The following is a 21,406-nucleotide window of genomic DNA, read 5'->3' as shown; positions in this document are numbered from 1 at the left end:
ACATACTAGCAACAGATCCTGGTGACCTCACTGTGATTAGCAGCCATGGTTTGTTACTACCAATCTTTACAGTGCTTGATCTGTGGGTTTATTCTTATCCTCTTACATATGCTATATGTAAGGAAAGTTGAAAGAAAGGGATCTATTTAATAGGAAATAGAAAAGACCAAGACAGCAGGAAAGCTATAATGAAATTAGCTGTCATCGTATGGAGAAAAAGACAGAATGGGTCTGTATATGTTTAAGTTAATTTTTTTCTTTTCCAGTTGAAAAATCCCAGCACACATGGAATAAGTTCTAAGGGCTTTGGAAGGATCTGTATAGATTGTAGCCACTTGATGACAGCTTTGGCTTTTACTGAAAGGATATGTGTTCATTGTCATGGATTTCTGGGGTTTGATGCTGGCTTGGAATGGCTAAAGGAAGGGTCATAGTGTTCTAGTGGGGAGATTGGAATTCTGGAGCAGATTTCCAAACCTCCTGAGTTTGCCATTCTGGGCATCCTTAGCGTGCCTCTTTTGACTGAAAAAATGCACAATCTAAAAGTTGAGAATTGTATTTTACTCAGTGGACTCTCTGAAGACTTAAGCCCCGGAGACAGCCTCTCAGATAAGCTCTGAGGATCTGCTGAGAAGAGTTAAATGGGGAGCCAGGATACATAGGAGTTCTTGCAATAAAAATCCCAGATAGTCAGAAAGTCAGAAGATTATTGCTAATTAAAGAAAATTTGACATCTCAAGTTAATGAATTTATAATTTTTCTATATATGAAATGATGCAAGCATCTGGCCTCATTGAAACATTACTGTGATATACACCTTAACTATCTAGGGTCAATATCCTGCCTTTTTCCATTGTGAATTCCCTCTGGTGCATGGTCTGGGGCAGCTGCAGGAGCTTAAAGCCTGAAGGCTGATGTCCTTTGTTAACTGATATGGCAGGTAAGATTCTTCATCCACACCTCTTCACCTCTATAGTTATGCCCAATGCTGAAGTGAGCATACAATAAAAGTTAAAAATTATTATTGACTAATAATGTATGTTCAATAACATTTCAGTTGAATGAATGGATAGTATTCTGTATAAAAGAAAAGAAAATTGCAAAGGAAGCAATAATCTAGTAAAGCCATATAATTCATTCCAGAACTCAGAATTAGTAACTTTGCAGTTATCCATTTTTATTGGAAAAACCAGTACCTACTTCTTCTGTGGGTGTTGTTTACTGCGAGGGTTTGTATGCACTGAGGCACTACTATGTGGTTTTCTATGGGAGGATATTTGCGATGGCATTATGAAATTGACTAACCATGAAGCTGTGCTGCTGTATACTACACACGGTAGGGTTTGCTTTTCAGCTGGGGGTGGTGTGCTGAGCCCTGGCAGTCCACAACTGTGTGTGTTTTGTAAGGAAATCATGTACAGATGTGAGAGCTGGTTAATAAAAAAGGCTGAACGCTGAAGTATTGATGCCTTTGAACTGTGATGCTAGAGAAGACTCTTGAGAGTCCCTTGGACAGCAAGATCAAACCAGTCAATCCTAAAGGAAATCAACCCTGAATATTCATTGGAAGGCCTGATGCTGAAGCTGAAGTTTTGAACACTTTGCCCTGATGCGAAGAGCAGACTTGTTGGAAAAGACCCTGATTCTGGGAAAGATTGAAGGCAGGAGAAGAAGGGGACAATACAGGATGAGACAGTTGGATGGCATCACTGACCTAATGGACATGAGTTTGAGCAAACTCTGGGAGATGGTGAATGACAGGGAAGCCCGGCGTGCTGCAGTCCATGGGGTTGCAGAGTCAGACACGACTGAGTGACTCAACAGCAACAACAAATTGTCACATGGTCATATTGGGTGAAATCAGAATGGGAAGGTGGTGCCTCTCATTCAGGGCTACCTCATGAGGGGAACTCATGCCTAGTTCACTCTGAGTGGGCAAAGGAAGTGCATCTCCACTACAACCTGGGGTCTAAAATCAGATCACAGTTGCTCTGTCTCTCTGGAATGTGCTGAAGATTAAGGAAACTGCTCTTCTGTTGGTTCCGGATGTGCTCAGGGGCCCTTGGCAAAACTCGTAATGCCCAGCTCCTCTCTCTCTCCCATTTCAGCCTTCTTCTGCCCCCAAATTAAGTGCTAGGACCTCATGGGGAGATCTCTCATTGCCCAGGCATGTGATCATTCCTCTTTTGACCCCAGAGCACTGCAGCCTCTCACTTGCCTCTTTCTTATGGCTCTCACACAATTCCCTGCCTGTTGGGTATGTCCTATGCTGAGAGCTCCCCCTGATGACCAATGCATTACCTCCTCCCTGAGACATTGCTTAACCCAAGAGAGGGTGTTATCTCTCCTTCTGTGAAATTGAAAGTGTTAGTCACTCAGTCATGTCGGACTCTTTGCAGTCCCATGGATTGAGGTCCGTCAGGCCTCTCTTTTCATGGAATTCTCCAGCACGAATACCAGAGTGGTTGCCCTTCACTTCTCCAGGGGATCTTCCCGACACAGAGATCAAACCCAGGTCCTCTGCATTGCAGGCAGATTCTTGACCACTGATCCACATGGGAAGACCCAAATGAGAGCTCTCTGGGAAACCAAAGGATCCTGAAGGATCTATGAGAATAAAGCTCTTATGATAGAAAGTCCAGGAGGGGATTTTTTTTTTTTTAAATGAGAGTTTCAACTTTAATATGTAGTTTTAAGATGATTCCTTCCTCCTATTCCAAATGAGAGAGCCTAGTAGGCAACGTGGCCCTGGTCCTATCAACATTTCTCTGATCTGTAAGCATTTGAGTCACCATACAAGTCACCCTGCTTGCCTAGTGACTCTGCCCCGCATCTTGGAATCAGCATTAACCCCTCCTCTCCCTAGTAAGCGGCCATTTGAAAACTACTTTCAGTGTTACTCTTTCAGCGGCTGTTCTTTCATCCCAAGCCTGTGTGGAATCCCTCCATCCAGCTCACCATCATCACCGCCTCCCTCTTTTCTCTGGATCTGCTCTCTCCTTCTTCCAGGATGCCAGAAAAGCTCATGCTTCTCTCCTCTTCTGCAAGGCTGACACGCTTGTACCCTTCCTCGACTGGACGTTTGCTCCAGTCACTTCAGATGCCACAGATTGAACCTCTTGCTCTGTGGGTCATGCCCATATGGGGAATTCCCTAGTCTGACCCCATATTTCCAACTTCATTCCCCATTTCTCTGCTTTGCACACAAAAATGCATCCCCACTGTACCAACACACTGCACATACACACATATACATGCATGCTCACATACACATGTATATACATGTACACACTTGCACACATAAACTCAGACACATGTACAAAACAGATACAAATTCACTCTCACATAACCATTCTTTGAAAAACACATATTGTGCTTATCTGTCTCCTCCTGAAAACTTTGTATTTCCACCTCTGCTGGATCAGTCATGAAAGTCTAGTTTAGGTGTTACCTATTTCTAGAATCCCCCATTGACTCTTTTCCAGTATAATCTTATGCTATTTGCAAACTACAAAGGAAGGTTGGAGGGGAGAGTTATTATTTACTGAATATTTGCTTGAAAACAGTATGTTTTACATTAAAATTAATTTTTACAATAACTTGTAAAAGAGATACTACTGTCCTCCTTTTGCAGATGAAAAAAGAGACAGTAAACAGTTGGGTCAATTTCTCTGTTTCTCCTAAACTTCACTCAGCCTAGAAATGGCAGGGAAGGAGTTAGTGCCTTGTATTCCTTTTTTTTTTTTCAAGCTCAAATCCATACTTTCTATCCTTTTCCAAGAGGTCTTGCTAAAGCTCCTCTAAAATTTTGTAACACTGTATTTTTGTGTGAAACATGCCACCTCTCTCCTTGTCTTATCTCCCTTAGATCTTTTAGGGTGTGAGCTCCGTGACTTGCCCACTGTGTAGACTTCCGAATCAATGCTCTTGAGAAGCATCTGAACTTCATTTTGGTTTTACATCTCCAAACTGGAGCTAAGATATGGATCCTTTTCACTTCAAGAGTTGTTCTGAAGAGTGCCTAGATTTTTCTGAGATAGTAAGCATAAAAACATTTTATAAACTACAAAGCACCAAGCACACATACTTGGTTCAGCACAAGCATTTATTAGGCACCTCACATTGCTGGGGACATAAAGAAGAGGAGTGATCCCTGCTGTCAAAGACATTGCATCCCAGGAAGAGGATATATGTAAATAGAAAACAATCTCAGGATAATGTAAAGCGCATGACCATGAAAGTATGACCACTCTATAAAGACAGGCAAGTGGGTGAATGGAGGTCAACGGAGTGTCTGGTGCTGGAAGATGGATCAGATGGACAAAACTTTACAGGATAAATGGGAGATAGATATTCCAGGCAATGAGGTCAATAGAGGCACGTACTGGGATGATTCTTATTTATTGAAGGAATAAATGAATTAATGTCTGGAAAGGCTCTGCCCCTAGTTAAGGCAATCCTGAAAGTGACTCACATGGATTCTTCTGATGATTTTCAAGTTCCAGCTAGGAAGCATCTTCTGAAACTTTGTCCCTTGCCTTCGTTCACCCATCTTACTCCACCAGAATTTATACAGAACTTTTGGCACTCACTGACAACCTATTCTTTTAAAGATTTAACTTATATAAATAGGTATCATGTATTATGCTTTTAATAAACTTGCAAGGTGGATATTACCATTTCCATTCTTAGAGATTAAAATAATTGAGGTTCAGAGTGATGAAATAATGGCATCAAAGTCAAACATCCATAGTGTTAGAGGAGGAATTTGAACCCCTGACCTACACATGAAAGAAGCGATGTGCTCTCTGCCTGTGAGCTGAATCATGTGACTAGGGAGGGTCAAGAGGGACCCTGGAGTAGTGGCTCGGGTAGCTTTTATTTTAGGATAATGACCTGAGTGGTCAGTGGAAAGATCAGACAGTTTTCAAGAGAAACAGAAAGTATCACTTGTTTCTTCTCAAAGGAATGGTTTCCAGGGTCAGGGAGGGAACTTCATTCCCCATCAACCCTTTAAGTGTACCCTACAAGTCTTTCCACTGCTCCCCTATCTCCAATCATAGAATAGCTTCCAGGACAGTAAAGCTTGACTTTGTGCTTGAGTATAAGGCAAAGTCATAAATTTGTGTCTGATTCCTCCTAGCTCTCTTTTGAGCCTACCATAGAGTTGTCACATTCTAGAAGACCAATCAAAATGTAATGAATGGATGGATGGATAAGTAAATGAATAAATTTAGGTCTCAGCAGCATGAGTGATTTTCTGCAAATGCACTTCTTCTGGGTCTAAAAGCAAATGCTCTACACCGAAGAATGCATCTAACATAAAAATGACTTTCAACTCCCAGATCAAAACCCATGGCCTCCAGAAAGGCCTCCCTAATCAGCCTTGAACTTTCTCTTACTTCTCCAGTCTCATTACCTACCATTGTTTACCTCAAACCTTTCCCTTCTCCAACAGCCTCCTTCCATTCCTGTTGAACACTTTGCTCCAGTATTACTGAACTATGGCAAGATTTCCATCAGTCCTGTTAGATGCTCTTCCTTGGGTTGGAACACTCTGCTCTCTGTCATTTCCTCCTTTTCCTCAGATAGGTCTTGATCTAGTAGCCTTCCCTTATCCTCTTGTTCCAAGTCTGAGTTAGATGTTCTTCATTTGAACTTCCAAGCCTTATGGATTTCCCTACCCTCAATTGCCTATTTGCTTCTTCATTTTCTCCCATAAACTGCAGGCACCTTAAGAACAGAAAATTTAATTTATAGTCCCAGGAACTAGGATAATGTCTGGCACACACTTAGTGTTCAAAATATACCTATGACAGTAACGAACAAATGGACAAATATGACCATACTCTGTGAATGTGAGAGTGGGTGTCCCTGTGCTTGGGTAGCACCTTCTCACATAAAGGCTGCTCTAACTCCATGAAAAGTGACTGAGTAAGAAGATAGGAAAGATGCTTATGAGGCTTCTGTGTAATTTTAATGGGCTTTTATGCATCCTACTTCATTAATAAAGGAAGAATGGAATACTCCAGCATTTTTTATCTCCCATCTGTATTCAAATACAACTGAATTTCTCCCCAGCAAAATTTCAGGATAAATTAATGATCTTCATTTTCTCAGAAAACTCATTTTTCCTGAATGGATAGACTGTTGACGCAACATAAAAATGTGATTTCCTGCCTAATAAAGGAAACTGGCTGATACAGTGTGCTGTAAAATGACCTTTGGTCTTGCCATGAGTGTATGCGCTTTGGGTCGAGTGGGGTCATCCTCTGTAGGGGAGACTGTTGGACTGCGGTGAAGGTGCTCCTGCCTTGTGGCCACCATTCCCGTGGCCCGGTCAGTTCTGGCTGGGCTTGACTTTCTCAGTCAGTCCAGGGTGAGTGGGGTCTCAGCTTAACCTGTGGAGTGACTGTCCTTTTGCTGTCTGTCAGCTGTAGGTGGCTTGGTCTTGACACATAAGATACTGGCCTTGAAGGCAGCTCTCTGTAACTTTACATAAGCATTTAACATCCCATCTTTGACAACCAATAAATTTCATAAATGCTTCTGGAAGACACAGAGAAAAAGGGAGAAGTAGGTTGAATGGAGAGTTTACCATAGATACCTGTGAGAGAAAGTTAAGAGAGAGGGCTGTCCTATGAATGCTGGATACTCTGGAGACCAGATCAGAAAGTACTTTCCCTTGTAGGAGATAAGAGTTTGTGAGAGGCCTGCAGGGAAAGGCAATAAAGCCTGGGGCTCCTGGAGGCAGTCTCTAGCCAGGAGAGGAGCCCTAGCTGGACCTACAGTTGAGACCAGGAACTCTCCAGATGTTGCAAGGTCCTCATCTCATTCTATCTTGATCTTGGTACTTTGTTAAATGAGGTGGGATTGAGGCAGAGGGATGGAGATCTATGGCTAAGAGGGCTTTGCAAACCAAGCCGCCTTTGGCCAGTGATTACACTGTTGTTAACACCCCTTGTTGTAATTGTTCAGTTGCTAAGTCATGTCTGACTCTTTGCAACCCTATGGACTGCAGCATGTCAGTCTTCCCTGCCCTTCACTATCTCCTGGAGTTTGCTCAAATTCATTTCCACTGAATCAGTGATGCCATCCAACCATCTCTTCCTCTATCACCCCCTTCTCCTCCTGCCTTCAATCTTTCCTAGCATTGGGGTCTTTTCCAATGAGTTGGCTCTTCACATCAGGTGTCCAAATTATTGGAGCTTCAGCTTCAGCATCAGTCCTTCCAGTGAATATTCAAGGTTGATTTCCTTTAGGATTGACTGGTTTGATCTCCTTGCTGTCCAAAGTATTCTCAGTTTGAAAGTATCAATTCTTTGGTGCTCAGCCTTTTTTATGGTTCAACTCTTACATCCATACATAACTACTGGAAAAGCCATAGCTTTGACTATACAGACCTTTGTTGGCAAAATGATGTCTTTGCTTTTTAATGTGTTGTCTAGGTTTGCAATAGCTTTCTTTCCAAGGAACAAGATTTTTAATGTGTCTTTTAATGTGTCCCACTGGCTAGATCCAGTTAGAAGCCTAATTGGCTAGACCAAATTCTAAGACGCAGAATGCCAGAGTAGGTTGCCATGCCCTCCTCCAGGGGATCTCCCAACCCAGGGATTAACTCAGGTCTCCTGCATTGCATGCAGATTCTTTACCAGCTGTACTACCAGGGAAGCCCTACATAGCACAGAATAGCAAATGACTAGACCCAATTTGGAGAAGGTGATGGCACCCCACTCCAGTACTCTTGCCTAGAAAATCCCATAGACAGAGGAGCCTGGTGGGCTGCAGTCCATGGGGTCACTAAGAGTCAGACACGACTGAGTGACTTCACTTTCACTTTTCACTTTCATGCATTGAAGAAGGAAATGGCAACCCATTCCAATGTTCCTGCCTGGAGAATCCCAGGGACAGCAGAGCGTGGTGGGCTGCCGTCTATGGGGTTGCACTGAGTCGGACACGACTGAAGCGACTTAACAACAGTAGCAGCAGGGCTTAGAACAAGAAGGACAGAGAAGGATGAAGAATGTATCTGGAAGGGAAATGGGAAATAGTGTACATGCTTGTACTATTTCATTTAATTCTCACAGAAATCCCACCAGGAGGGTATTATGCCCACTTTACAGATGAGAAAACTGCTGCAAAAAGTGGCTAATAACTTGCCCATATATACACAGTAAGCAGTACAATGAAGCTTTGAACACTGGCAAAACCCTGGGGCCTAACCACCTAGCGACTATTCTAAGGTACGGAATCAACTGTTGAAAGAATTCCTTTTGGGGGAATATGTAGTGTTTTCTTTTCCTTCATTTCTGAGTATCATATTTCTGAACATGCCAGACTTGTTTTGACTGTGTTTGCGTGTGACTCTGTTTGGGCCTGGCTTCCCTTGTAGCTCAGTTGGTAAAGAATCTGCCTGCAGTGGAGGAGACCCGGGTTCGATCCCTGGGTTGGGAAGATCCCCTGGAGAAGGAAATGGCAACGCACTCCAGTATCCTTGCCTGGAAAATCTCAGGGACAGAGGAGCCTGGTGGGCTACAGTCCATGGGGTCACAAAGAGTCGGGCATCACTGGAGCAATGAACACTTACTTACTTAACTGTTTGGGCCTGGATTTCTAAGAGATAGAGGTAGGCAGGTATGAATGTGGGCACAATCTTTTTGTTTAGAATCCTAATGGGAATGGGAGTTCTGTACTACTCAAGTTGAGGCACGTGGTAAGAAAAGATATCACAGGTGACAGTAAAAAGAACTGGCACTCATGCCCTAGGTGTCCCTAACTTTGCAGTTCAATGATTTTCAGTAACTGGCTATAGTGGATTCTGTAATGGTTATTTCCTCTGAAGATCCTCAGCCCCAGGCATATACACACATTTTCTTAGTTATTCAATTCAACATCAATCTAAGTACTACTGTGAAGGGATTTTGCAGATGTTTCTGTTCCAGAGATCAAATTGCCAACATCCACTGGATCAGAGAAAAAGCAAGACAAAACAACTACTTCTTCATTGACTAAAGCCTTTGACTATGCATCACAACAAACTGGAAAATTCTTAAAGAGATGGGAATACCAGACCACCTTACCTGATTGCTGAGAAACCTGCATGCAGGTTAAGAAGCAACAGTTAAACCCAGATATGGAACAATAGACTAGTTCCAAATTGGGAAAGGAATATGTCAAGGTTGCGTATTGTCATTCTGCTTATTAAACTTATATGCAGAGTACATCAGGTGAAATGCCAGGCTGGATGAAGCACAAGCTGGAATCAAGATTGCTGGCAGAAATATCAATAACCTCACATATGCAGATGATACCACCCATATGGTGGAAAGTGAAGAGGAACTAAACAGTCTCTTGATGAAGGTGAAAAAGAAGAGTGAAAATGCTGGCTTAAAATTCAACATTCAAAAAAGGAAGATCATGGCTTCTGGCCCCATCACTTCATGGCAAACAGATGGGGAAACAATGTAAATAGTGACAGACTCTATTTTGTTAGGCTCCGAAATCACTGCAGATGGTGACTGCAACCAGGAAATTAAAAGTCACTTGCTCCTTAGGAGAAAAGCTATGACAAACTAGACAGTGTTTTAAAAAGCAGTGACATTACTTTGCTGACAAAAGTCCATATGTGGTTTTTCCAGTAGTCATGGATGGATATAAAAGCTGAACCATAAAGAAGACTGAGAGCTGAAGAACTGATGCTTTTAAACTCTGATGTTGGAGAAGACTCTTGAGAGTCCCTTGGACAGCAAGGAGATCAAACCAGTCAATCCTAAAGGAAATCAAGCCTGAATATTCATTGGAAGGATTGATGCTGAAGCTGAAGCTCCAATATTTTGGCAACCTGATGAGAAGAGCTGACTCATTGAAAAGAAACCTGATGCTGGGAAAGATTGAAGGCAGGAGAGAAGGGGATGACAGAGGAAGAGATGGTTGGTTGCATGACATCACCAACTCAATGGATATGAGTTTGAGCAAGCTCTGGGAGATAGATGGTGAAGGACAGGGAAGCCTGGGGTGCTGCAGTTGACAAAGAGTTGGACATGACTGAGTGACTGAACAGCAACAACAACAAAATTATGTTCCAAATCAGTTGACCTTAGGATATGGAGATCATCTGGATGTGTCTGACTTCATCACATGAGCCTTCAAATCTGGATCACTGAGAGCCTTGACAGAGGAGGTCAGAGATTCAAATGTATGGGATTCAGTCTAAGGGAGATTTTCCACTGTGGGAAGGGCCACTTGGCAAGGAATGTTGGAACCTCTAGGAGTTGAAAGTAACCTGGGTTGAAAACAAGGAAACTAGAACCTTAGTCCTACAGCTATAAGGACCTGAATTCTGCCAACAAATTGAATGAGTTCAGAAGCAAATGCTTCCTGAAGCCTTCAGATAAAGGTGTAATCTAGCTGTCACCTTGCTTTCAACCTTGTGAAACTCTAAGCTGAGAACCCAGCCAAGCCCAACCAAACTTCTGAGCTACACAACTGTGAGCCAATAAATGTGTGCTGTTTTCTTAAATTTATTTTATAGAAGTATAGTTCATTTAAAATATTGTGTTAGTTTCTGGTGTACAGAAAACTGAGTTAATCATATATATTATATTCATAATGGTTTATTATGGGATATTGAATATAGTGAATATATTCCCTGTGCTATATAGTAGGACCTTGCTGTTTATCCATTGTATATATAATAGTTTGCATCTGTTAATCCTAAACTTCTATCTCAGTTTCCCCCACCACAAATGTGTGCTGTTTTAAGCCTCTAGATTAGTGGATTAATAACTTCTTATGCATCAATAGGAAACTAATACAAATTTCAAGTCACTGTTTCTCCTGGCTGTATGGAGTACTCAGTTCAGTTCAGTTCAGTTGCTCAGTCGTGTCTGACTCTTTGCAACCCCGTGAACTGCAGCACACCAGGCCTCTCTGCCCATCACCAACTCTTGGAGTCCACTCAAACCCGTGTCCATTGAGTCGGTGCCATCCAACCATCTCATCCTCTGTCGTCTCCTTCTCCTCCTGCCCTCAATCATTCCCAGCATCAGGGTCTTTTCAAATGAGTCAGCTCTTCATATCAAGTGGCCAAAGTATTGGAGTTTCAGCTTCAACATCAGTCCTTCCAATGAACACATGGGACTGATTTCCTTTAGGATGGACTGGTTGGATCTCCTTGCAGTCCAAGGGACTCTCAAGAGTCTTCTCCAACACCACAGTTCAAAAGCATCAATTCTTTGGCGCTCAGCCTTCTTCACAGTCCAACTCTCACATCCATACATGACCACTGGAAAAACCATAGCCTTGACTAGACACACATTTATTGATAAAGTAATGTATCTGCTTTTTAATATGCTGTCTAGGTTGGTCATAACTTTCCTTTCAAAAAGTAAGCGTCTTTTAATTTCATGGCTGCAGTCACCATCTGCAGTGATTTTGGAGCCCCCCAAAATAAAGTCTGCCACTGTTTCCACTGTTTCCCTGTCTACTTCCCATGAAGTGATAGGACCGGATGCCATGATCTTAGCTTTCTGAATGTTGAGCTGTAAGCCAACTTTTTCACTCTCCACTTTCACTTTCATCAAGAGGCTTTTTAGTTCCTCTTCACTTTCTGCCATAAGGGTGGTGTCATCTGCATATCTGAGGTTATTGATATTTCTCCTGGCAATCTTGATTCCAATTTGTGCTTCCTCTAGCCCAGCGTTTCTCATGATGTACTCTGCATATAAGTTAAATAAGCAGGGTGACAATATACAGCCTTGAAGTACTTTTCCTATTTGGAACCAGTCTGTTGTTCCATGTCCAGTTCTAACTGTTGCTTCCTGACCTGCATACAGGTTTCTCAAGAGGCAGGTCAGGTGGTCTGGTATTCCCATCTCTTTCAGAACTTCCCACAGTTTATTCTGATCCACCCAGTCAAAGGCTTTGGCATAGTCAATAAAGGTCACGTGCAACTCAGAACCACATTTTTCTCCAGAAATCAGACTGGTAGAGGAGTAAGTCTTGGGCCTCTTGCCTCCATTTGGAACAATTCTGAAGAAACATCCCAGGTTTTGAGTTGCCTGTAGGAAGGTCTGGAGCATCTGGTCTCATGTAGTTTAACTTCTCTTTCTGTTCAGTTCTGCTTCCCTCACAAATTGTCTTCCTGAGAGCAGGCCCCATTAGGCTTTTGCATGCAATTTCCCATTGCAGACTCCTTCCTCACTGAACCAGATTTTAGGCAATGGTCTAGATGAATGTGAAATTGTGGAGGAGAAGTAAGATGAGCTTTGTCCCATAGGAGTCCAGCTGGGCAGAGAAGAATCCTACAAAGAATGGTAAAATATTAATGTCAGATGCCACATGACCCAAACTTAGAGGGACCATGTATTTGAGTTATATCAGAATAGACTGTGTATATGGAGACTGCAGTAATGAAATTAAAAGATACTTTCTCCCTGGAAGAAAAGCTATGACAAACCTAGACAGCATATTAAAAAGCAGACATTACTTTGTTGACAAAGGTCCATATAGTCAAAGCTATGGTTTTTCCAGTTGTCATGTATGGATGTGAGTGTTGGACCATAAAAAGACTGAGCACCAAAGAATTGATGCTTTTGAACTATGGTGCTAGAGAAGACTCTTGAGAGTCCCTTGGACTGCAAGGAGATCAAACCAGTCAATCCTAAAGGAAATCAACCCTGAGTATTCATTCAGGACTGATGCTGAAGATGAAGCTCCAATACTTTGGCCACCTGATGGGAAGAGCTGACTTATTAGAAAAGACCCTGATGCTGGGAAGGATTGAAGGCAGGAGGAGATGGGGATGACAGAAGAAGAGATGGTTGAAAGGCATCACCAACTCAGTGGACATGAGTTTGAACAAGCTCTGGGAGATAGTAAAGGGCAGGGAAGTCTGGTGTGCTGCAGCCCATGGGGTCACAAAGAGTTGGACATGACTGAGTGACTGAACAACAACAAATACCTCTTGTCCTGATGGTTATAATTAACAGTTACCTGTTTGATTCTTAAAAGTGTTCCAGGTTGGATGGTGAATTTCATGGTCCATGTTCCCAGATACCATGACTGTGAGAGGGCAGAGGATGGAGGGGGCAGTGTGGGCTGTGGTGTGCTTATGAGTAGAGAAGTCCACATTAGGTAGCTTCTGATCTAGACCTTGAGGGATCAGCAGGAATTTTTTTCCATAGAAGAGTTCAGGTATCCTTGTGGGTAGAAAAGTCAGAAAAGCATGAATAGAGAAAGACCAATAGGAATACATACAGGTGTGACAAGTGGGGGAGCAGTAATGGGAAGGGGGACTCTCCTTCTTGGAATGACTTAAGGAGCTAGCCAATGGTGTCATTTGATGAATATATAAGACAAGGACATCAGCACACATTGGTCATAGAGGACATGAGTGCCCACATACAGAGTCATGCGATATTTCCTTGTGTCTTGGAGACAATCCAAAGAAGGAAAGGAACATATGGCTTGCCTTCCACCATCTGAGGCCAGGCCCTCTGCTTGTCTGGACAGCACTATTCTTTTGTCTCTAACCTGGTTTGCTTATTTGTCCTGTAAATACCTTTGTGAATTGATGATGGAAATCAGGGCTTCCCTGGTAACTCAGTGGTAAAGAACTTGCCTGCCAATGCAGAAGTGGGCTCAAGCACTGGATCGGGAAGATCCCCTGGAGAAGGAAATGGCAACCCACTCCAGTGTTCTTGCCTGGGAAATCCCATGGACAGAGGAGCCTGGCAGACTACAGTACACGGGATTGCAAAGAGTTGGACACAACTTAGCGACTAAACACCAATAGTGTTGATAGTAATGATCATTCCTTACTTTTGCAGTGCTTAAAACACTTTTGAAGCTGTTTCACACTCATTATTTGATACAATCCAAGATTTTCTCTTGTCTTCAGCACTGTCCTGTGTAAAAGGCAGAGCAAGTATTATTTTTCTCTCATTTGACTGAAAAGATGAAAAGTCATTGGTTGAAGGAATTCTCAATGATGATAGACGTGGAACCTGAGTATGGCAGCTCCTAAACAGCGGTCTTTTGGTCACATTGTGAGAAGGTAATGGTGGATCTTTGGCCAGTGGTGGCTGGTAAACCCATCACTGTGTCGATCCTTTCCTTCATTAGGCCCACCACTGAATGGCATCCTTGCCTCCGCAGATGCACACAGCAGAGTTTACTGAAGTGTACACTGAAAGATTTTTGTAGATGTGGATGAAGGATATGTCTCTGCTGAGTAAATGATGCTATTTTATTCCAGAATAGTTTTACTTAGTGCCTGTTGTACACTTTATATCGATTCTTGGCCACACCCTGCAAAGAAGGAAGCTGGCAAGAGGACATTGACCTCAGTGGGGCAATTCCCTGCCTACAGCCACAGACAGTACAGATGAAACTGTCTGCCCTGGTTCTGCCTGTGTCCACATTCAACACCTCTTTTGCTCAGTCACCTTGGCTCTTTGGACTCTGGTGGTCTCAGGGGGAGTCAAGATAAGGACTCCGAGGGCTGTGGCTCTTTATGGAGGCTTAGAGCCCTTTGAGGATGTGATATTTTAATTATAGACCTTCTCCCTGGAAAAAAAATGCATACTTATTGAATATTTTGTTTGAAATTTTATGTAGCTAACGGACTGCCAAAACCACTCTGTAGTTTCCTGATCAGGAACTCCTGCCCTAGTGGAAGGTAAAACGGAGGAAAACAGGAACAGAAAAGTTTCAGTAGCTCACCATGGCCACCTGGAGCTTCTCATTTTTAAGCTCATCTCTGCTGGGGCTTAAAGGGTTTGGGTCTTTGTCTTCATACAACAGGTTATTACCTGAAAGGCAATTAAAGCAGCAGGAGGGAAGACTGAGCCAGCTGCTGGGCAGAGTGGCAATCCACTCTCTAGAAAGCCCAAGATCTGGAGAAGTCTCAATTCGGGGCACTGGAGTTTTGTTCATTTAGAGTAAGAAATGTTCAGCAATAATGAAATTTGGGCATTTTTTGTGACTTGCACCCTCTAACCTTCTCCCTTTTTAGATTAATGGTCTGAAAGCAGTCAACTTAAAGCAGTCTACTGCTTCCTGGATGAGTCTTCTGTCCGAAGGCTGTGTCAAGATGATGAAATGCAGCCAATCGAAAAACAGTGAAAATGGCTTTTTAGAACCTCTTAAAAGCTGACTTGGATTAATTTTTAAGATGGCCAGAAAAAAAGCTTATCTATAAAGAGTCTACAGAGGTCAATCACAATTTCAAGAACATATTTTAAAATATTTGGATATTTTTATGGGGACTCTTCATGGCCACAATCTGATCTCATTCTAGCCTTCCTCACCCACAGTATCTGCCATTGCTTCCAGAGAAGCATCTTTAGTCCCATTCAGATCTGCTTTCTACTTGACTCCTGAAATGCCATCCCCCAGGCATCTAGAGCTCCCCTGCACCTCTTGCCAATCATCGTCCATCCATCCAGCATTGTGAGGTGGGCCAAGGCCTGGACAATCTGTAGATCTTACATGCCGCATACTCTCTACCTTGCTCAGCCTCGTTTGTAAGAGGAGATGCTAGCTCCTGCACTGTATTATTGTATTGTGAACATTAAATAAGATAATATATATAAAGTGAATGTAAAGTGATAGAATAGGTAAAGCTACTCTTTACTCCCTTTGTTAAAGTCATAGAAAATACTGCCTGTTTCAGAAGATCCCCCTGAAAGCTGAGGCTAGAATTAGATTTCTTCCTCTCTTTTAGTCTGCTCAGTTGCCAAAACATAATAACACAGGCTAGGTGGCTCAGAGACTAATTTTCACACAGTTGCAGTAGCTGAAAGTTCCAGATGGAGGTCCAACGGGACAGGTTTCTGGTGAGAGCTCTCTTCCTGGCTTGCAGAGAGCCACCTTCTTACCAAGTCCATGCAGGACCCCTCCTTAGCATGTGCTCCTGGAGAGAAAGGCAAGCTCTCTGATGTCCTTTCTTATATGGATGCTAATCCATCAGGGCCACCCTTATCACTTTTTTAACCTTAAATTTAACCTTAATTACTTTCTTACTCCCCAAACAGCCCCACTAGGTTCATTAGGGCCTCAACACACAAACTGGGTGGGAATGGCATCCTTTCAGTCCATACCACCCTCTGATACAAAACTTCCTCTGTATTTAAAACAAATGCCTTCACATTTTAACATTTAAATGTTTTCTATTACCCTCTTGCATGAAATGTGTATTTTCAGTGAATGGAGTAAGCCTCAGAGCCAGGGACCTGTTTTTCCCTTTTATGCACTACTAGCATGAGACAGGGCATTTTTTAGGGTTTGTTGTTTAGTTGCTCAATCGTGTCTAACTCTTTGAAACCCCATGGATTGTAGCCCACCAGGCTCCTCAGTCCATGGGATTTCCCAGGCAAGAATACTGGAGTGGGTTGCCATTTCCTTCTCCAGGGGATCTTCTGGACTCAGGGATCAAACCTGCATATGCAAGCAGAGTCTCCTGCATTGCAAGAAGATTCTTTACTGCTGAGCCACTGGGGAAACCCTTTTTAGGGTTTAAGAAATACTAATTAATGAACTGGCTAGTTGTCCACCTAACATAGAGCCAATCACGACCTCTGTTTCATGGAACTGTGTGGATATCATGAACAGATGTGTAATTAGGATTGGCTAGATTAAGAAATAGTCCCCAAATCTCAGTCCCTAAATAGTCCCCAAATCTTAAAATAGCAAAATGTCTTTCCTCCTCTTGCTACGTAGCCACCATGGAACTTTGTAGAAGAGAAGGTATTCATTGTAGTCATCCAGGAACCCTGGCAGTTTCCACTCAGACACTGCTGGTTGCTGTGACAGGGAGCAAAGAGAGCTGTGTAGGTCTGACATCAGTAATCGCAGGCTCACTGGCAGCAATTCATTGGTCAAAACTGTGTGATCCCATCTAACTGGGGGAGATGCAGCCAGTACAACCCTACCACATGTCCAAAAGGTGGAGAGCTGCACATATTGGATGAATACCACTAGTGACCACCACAGTGGAGACACAGATGTTCAGTTTTCCAGGAAGCAGAAAAGTTGACAATCATTTTCTATTTATCTTCTGTGTAAATAGGAAATTGGCTTCAACCTTCCCCTCTTTCCCATGCCGGATTAGCCTAGAAATTTCACCCTGTCTGGGAAGTCTGGGTTGGTAGCTCAGAGTTAAAGCTTGTTGTGATTGAACAAACCCTTACTTACCATCTAATCCAGGGACTTGCACAATGACTCTAAGGCAATCCATACCTGTATCTCCAGGAAAGCTGGTAAGAAGGGTTTGGTCAGAGTAGGAAAGACCCTGAATCCCTCTGTTACTTCCTCTCTGTCTGAATTATGAATAGGGCTTCCTTGTAATACATATTCTGTTCTAATTGTATTCTAGCCTATATAATAATAAATGATGCTACAGAAAGTATTTGTAAACCACGAATGTAGTTCAACCACATAAGCAAGATATAGGTGATGCCACATTATTTCTAAAGCCTGAAGCCAGGCCTTAAGGACTGAATTGACACCTGTGTCCTTTGCAGTGCCTGGCACAGCCTCTCCCTTTGACTTCAGGACACTTTGCCTTTGTCTTGATGACTGTTGTTGAGCTAGATTTCAGGGTGCTCTCCTTGACTCGGGAGCCGCATGCTCTGCACATTGGGCAGCCTCCTCTCTGATTAGTGAACCATCCATTTGCATTGCAAATGGAAGTACCACCTCTCTGCTTGGTGTCCAGTCCTTGGCTGTTTGGACCAATCTATTATGCAAAGTAAACTAAAGAGGAATTAGAGTATTTTTGTCTGCATGTCTTCAAAATCATAGAGTCCCCAAATGCTTAGGATCCTTTGAAAGTTGTCTTTCTTTTGTTTCTTTAAAAAACTCTCTTTCTGAGCAAGTCAAGGGCTGATGAGCTGTCCCCACACTTACATGCAAATGTGGGAAAGTAACAAAGACCTTGATTACAGCTTTATTTGCTTCATGCAGGACTCCAGCAGCCAGTTAAAGTCACAGAAAATATGAGTCATGGACTCTAGCAAGTGACGATGGAGCCAGTGGAGCCTCCTGGGTAGTCAGATTCCCTGTTCTAGGGAGCAGTAACTGATACCTTCAAATTGTGATGCTGGAGAAGACTCTTGAGAGTCACCTGGACAGCAAGGAGATCAGTCAATCTTAAAGGAAATCAACCTTGAATATTCATTGGAAGGATTGATGCTGAAGCTGAAGCTCCAATACTCTGGCTACCTGAGGTGAAGAGCCAAATCATTATAAAAGACTCTGATGCTGGGAAAGATTGAGGGCAGGAGGAGAAGGGGAAGACAGTGTATTAGATGCTTGGATGGCATCACCCACTCGATGGACATGAGGTTGATGTCCATCTCCAAGCTCTGGGAGATGGTGAAGGACAGGGAAGCCTGGCGTGCTGCAGTCCATGGGGTCTCAAAGAGCTAGACATGACTGAGCAGCTAACAACAGCAACAATAGCTGGTAAGGGATCCCTTTAGTCCCCATTGAAGTGTCCCTCTCACTAGAAGAGCTCCATGGTCAAGCTATGATCATGCAGGATCTCCTCAAGGGGAATGAGTGTGTGGGACTGAGTGTCCCCCTGTGAATCGGAGGAGTGAGTAAGGGCTCTGAAGGGGGAGTGATTAAGAATCAGGTACAGGTTGGGAATGCATCAGCTAGGTAGGATTAACCTCAAATGCACAAACTGGTGAAAACTCTTCACTTTGGGATCACTAGGTCCCATTCTTTTAGTGCAAGAACAATAAGTAAGTTCCAACTCTTTCCTCTAAATCTATTTATGGTAAATTTAGGAATCTTACTGAATAAAGCCTGGGGACTAAAGAACAGGGGGGTCTGTGCACCTGGAGTCCTCAGCACCAAAGATGTTAATTCATTAATTTAATTAAACACACAGCCAAACAGCAGCCACACCACATACATCTTCCCTAATGAAAGTGCAAAACCCACTGCAAATTCTCCTGATTTATTAAATCAAATTATTCAACTCAATCAGTAAAGAAGAAAGCCCCTGAGCTGGGAGGAGGGGTACTTTTGCTTTACGATTAGGCCAGTCCAGCCAGGAAAATGTATAAGCTGGTTCACTGGGACTTAATGTCAGGGAAACAGGGAGTTAAAGGATGGCGCCCTGGGGCCTAGGGCCAGATCGACTTGCTTGGTTCAGCTCTCCAGCCCCTTGCCCACTGCCTGGCACAGAGCAGGCACTGCTGATCTGTTTTCTAGGTGTGAAAACACAGGTATTGAAAAATAACCAAGTGAGTGGTAAGCATGGCAGTGAGGTGGCCTGATGTCAAAGCCTCCCTGACCCCCAAACCCTGCAGAAGCCCATCTTGTTCTTGACCTTCAGGCTTCACCAGGAAGATTTTGAGAAGAGTTAAGATTAGTTGCTATTCTTCTGCCAGAGTAGTTTTAATGACTGCAAAACTGAGTTGGGTTTTGGGACGTAAGAGGTTCCTAACAAATGTTTGCCAAAGCAATGAGGTTTACCTAGTGCCATCTGTGAAGACCTTATAAGTATTTCTTTGCCTATGACTTGTTATTGATGAATATCACTTCATGGACTTGGAGGCCAGGTTGGGCGTACTGACAAAGAACAGAAGGAGAGGAAGAACCACAGCTACTTTTCTGAGAAGTGTAGTTAAGGTGACTGAGGACAGGTGGCCTAGACGTGAGTTGTGGGCCTCAGAGAACAGGGCACGCAATCTCATAGCATCCTTCCGTCAATACCTCTCACAACCACTGCAGCCTTGAACTCAGTGATGGGCAAGCAACCTTGTTCCTCTCTGAACCTCACTCTCTTTGAACCATAGGAACATCTGCCTTATTGCTCTGAGTTTCAATATGAAGCTTCCTTCCTTAACATGGTGTGAGTGCCTGCAAAACTGAGTTCCCTGTGTATTTATATGAACTTCCAAGTCATGTTATAACTGGGGGCCATGTCATTAGGCTGCTGGGGAAGTTTCCCTGGCCTCTTCTAGCCCGTCTGTGATTTGGATTAGCAATGCAATTTACTAACCAATTCCCCGCTGGGTCCAGATGAACACTTTGAGAGTAGCTTCAACATATAATTATCTGAATTAGCTGAAAATAATGATAATTCCTACAGTTGTCTCCTTCTTCTCCTTCTCCTCTCCTCTTCCTCACCTTCCCCACAGCTTCCTCCACCTCCTCTTTCTCCTCACTATTTTACTACTAAAGCACTGAATAGTTTTGGAATTCTGTTTACTGAATCCTCCCATCTTTGCCCACTTCCTCCAACATATTTCACTCAACCTTTTATCTCTAAGGTTATATTCCTGTTATCCATACTTTTGAAGTAAGTCTTTTTTGCTGGGGAGGAGGTGGCTTTGGCAAAGCTTTTTACTGCAGACTTGCAATAGCAATTGTGCCCATAGAAAAGATGCCCACATCCTCCCAGTGGTATTTTCTTTCTGACCTATCTCTCACTTCAGATACCCTTATTGTCATTTTAACAAGATAAGAGTTGAGGGCCATCTCTTTTACCCACTCCCAAATCAGTGGCAGCACCAAGATTGGGCTTGGAGATCTAGAACCTTCCATTGTCTCCATAAATCACTTCTAAAGTTACTGCTTCAAGAAGTTTTCACTTCAAGGCAAATATATGGGGAAACAATGGAAACAATGACAGACTATTTTCTTGGGCTCCAAAATCACTGCAGGCGGTGATTGCAGCCATGAAATTAAAAGATACTTGCTCCTTAGAAGAAAAGCTGTGACAAATCTAGACAATTTATTCAAAAGCAGAGACATTACTTTGTAAGCAAAGGTCTGTATAATCAAAGCTATGATTTTTCCAGTAGTCATGTATGGATGTGAGAGTTGGACCATAAAGAAGGCTGAGCACCAAAGAATTGATGCTTTTGAACTGTGTTGTTAGAGAAGACTCTTGAGAGTTCCTTGGACTGCAGGAAGATCAAACCAGTCAATCCTAAAGGAAATCAACCTTGCATATTCATTGGAAAGACTGATGCTAAAGCTGAAGCTCCAATACTTTGACTACCTGATACAAAGAGCTGACTCATTTGAAAAGACCCTGATGCTGGGAAATATTGAAGGCAGGAGGAGAAGGGGATGACAGAGGATGAGATGGTTGGATGGCATCACTGACCCAATGGACATGAGTTTGAGCAAGTTCTGGGAGATGGTGAAGGACAGGGAAGCCTGGCATGTTTCAGTCCATGGGATCACAAAGAGTTGGACATGACTGAACGACTGAACAACAACAAAAGTTGCTGCAAATCAATAGAAAGTTTAAGTGAATACAATATACTTGCAAAGCAATTGAAACTTCAAACAGGATCCTCTAGTGCCCCTCCAATATTGGACCACAACCTCCAATCCTTAGTGTAGTTTCTGTTGCCCTTTATTATGTTTAATTATG

The sequence above is a fragment of the Bubalus kerabau genome, chromosome 21, assembly GCF_029407905.1.
Source record: "Bubalus kerabau isolate K-KA32 ecotype Philippines breed swamp buffalo chromosome 21, PCC_UOA_SB_1v2, whole genome shotgun sequence".
In the NCBI taxonomy this organism is placed as follows: Eukaryota; Metazoa; Chordata; class Mammalia; order Artiodactyla; family Bovidae; genus Bubalus; species Bubalus kerabau.
Note: the sequence above shows the minus strand (reverse complement) of the source record.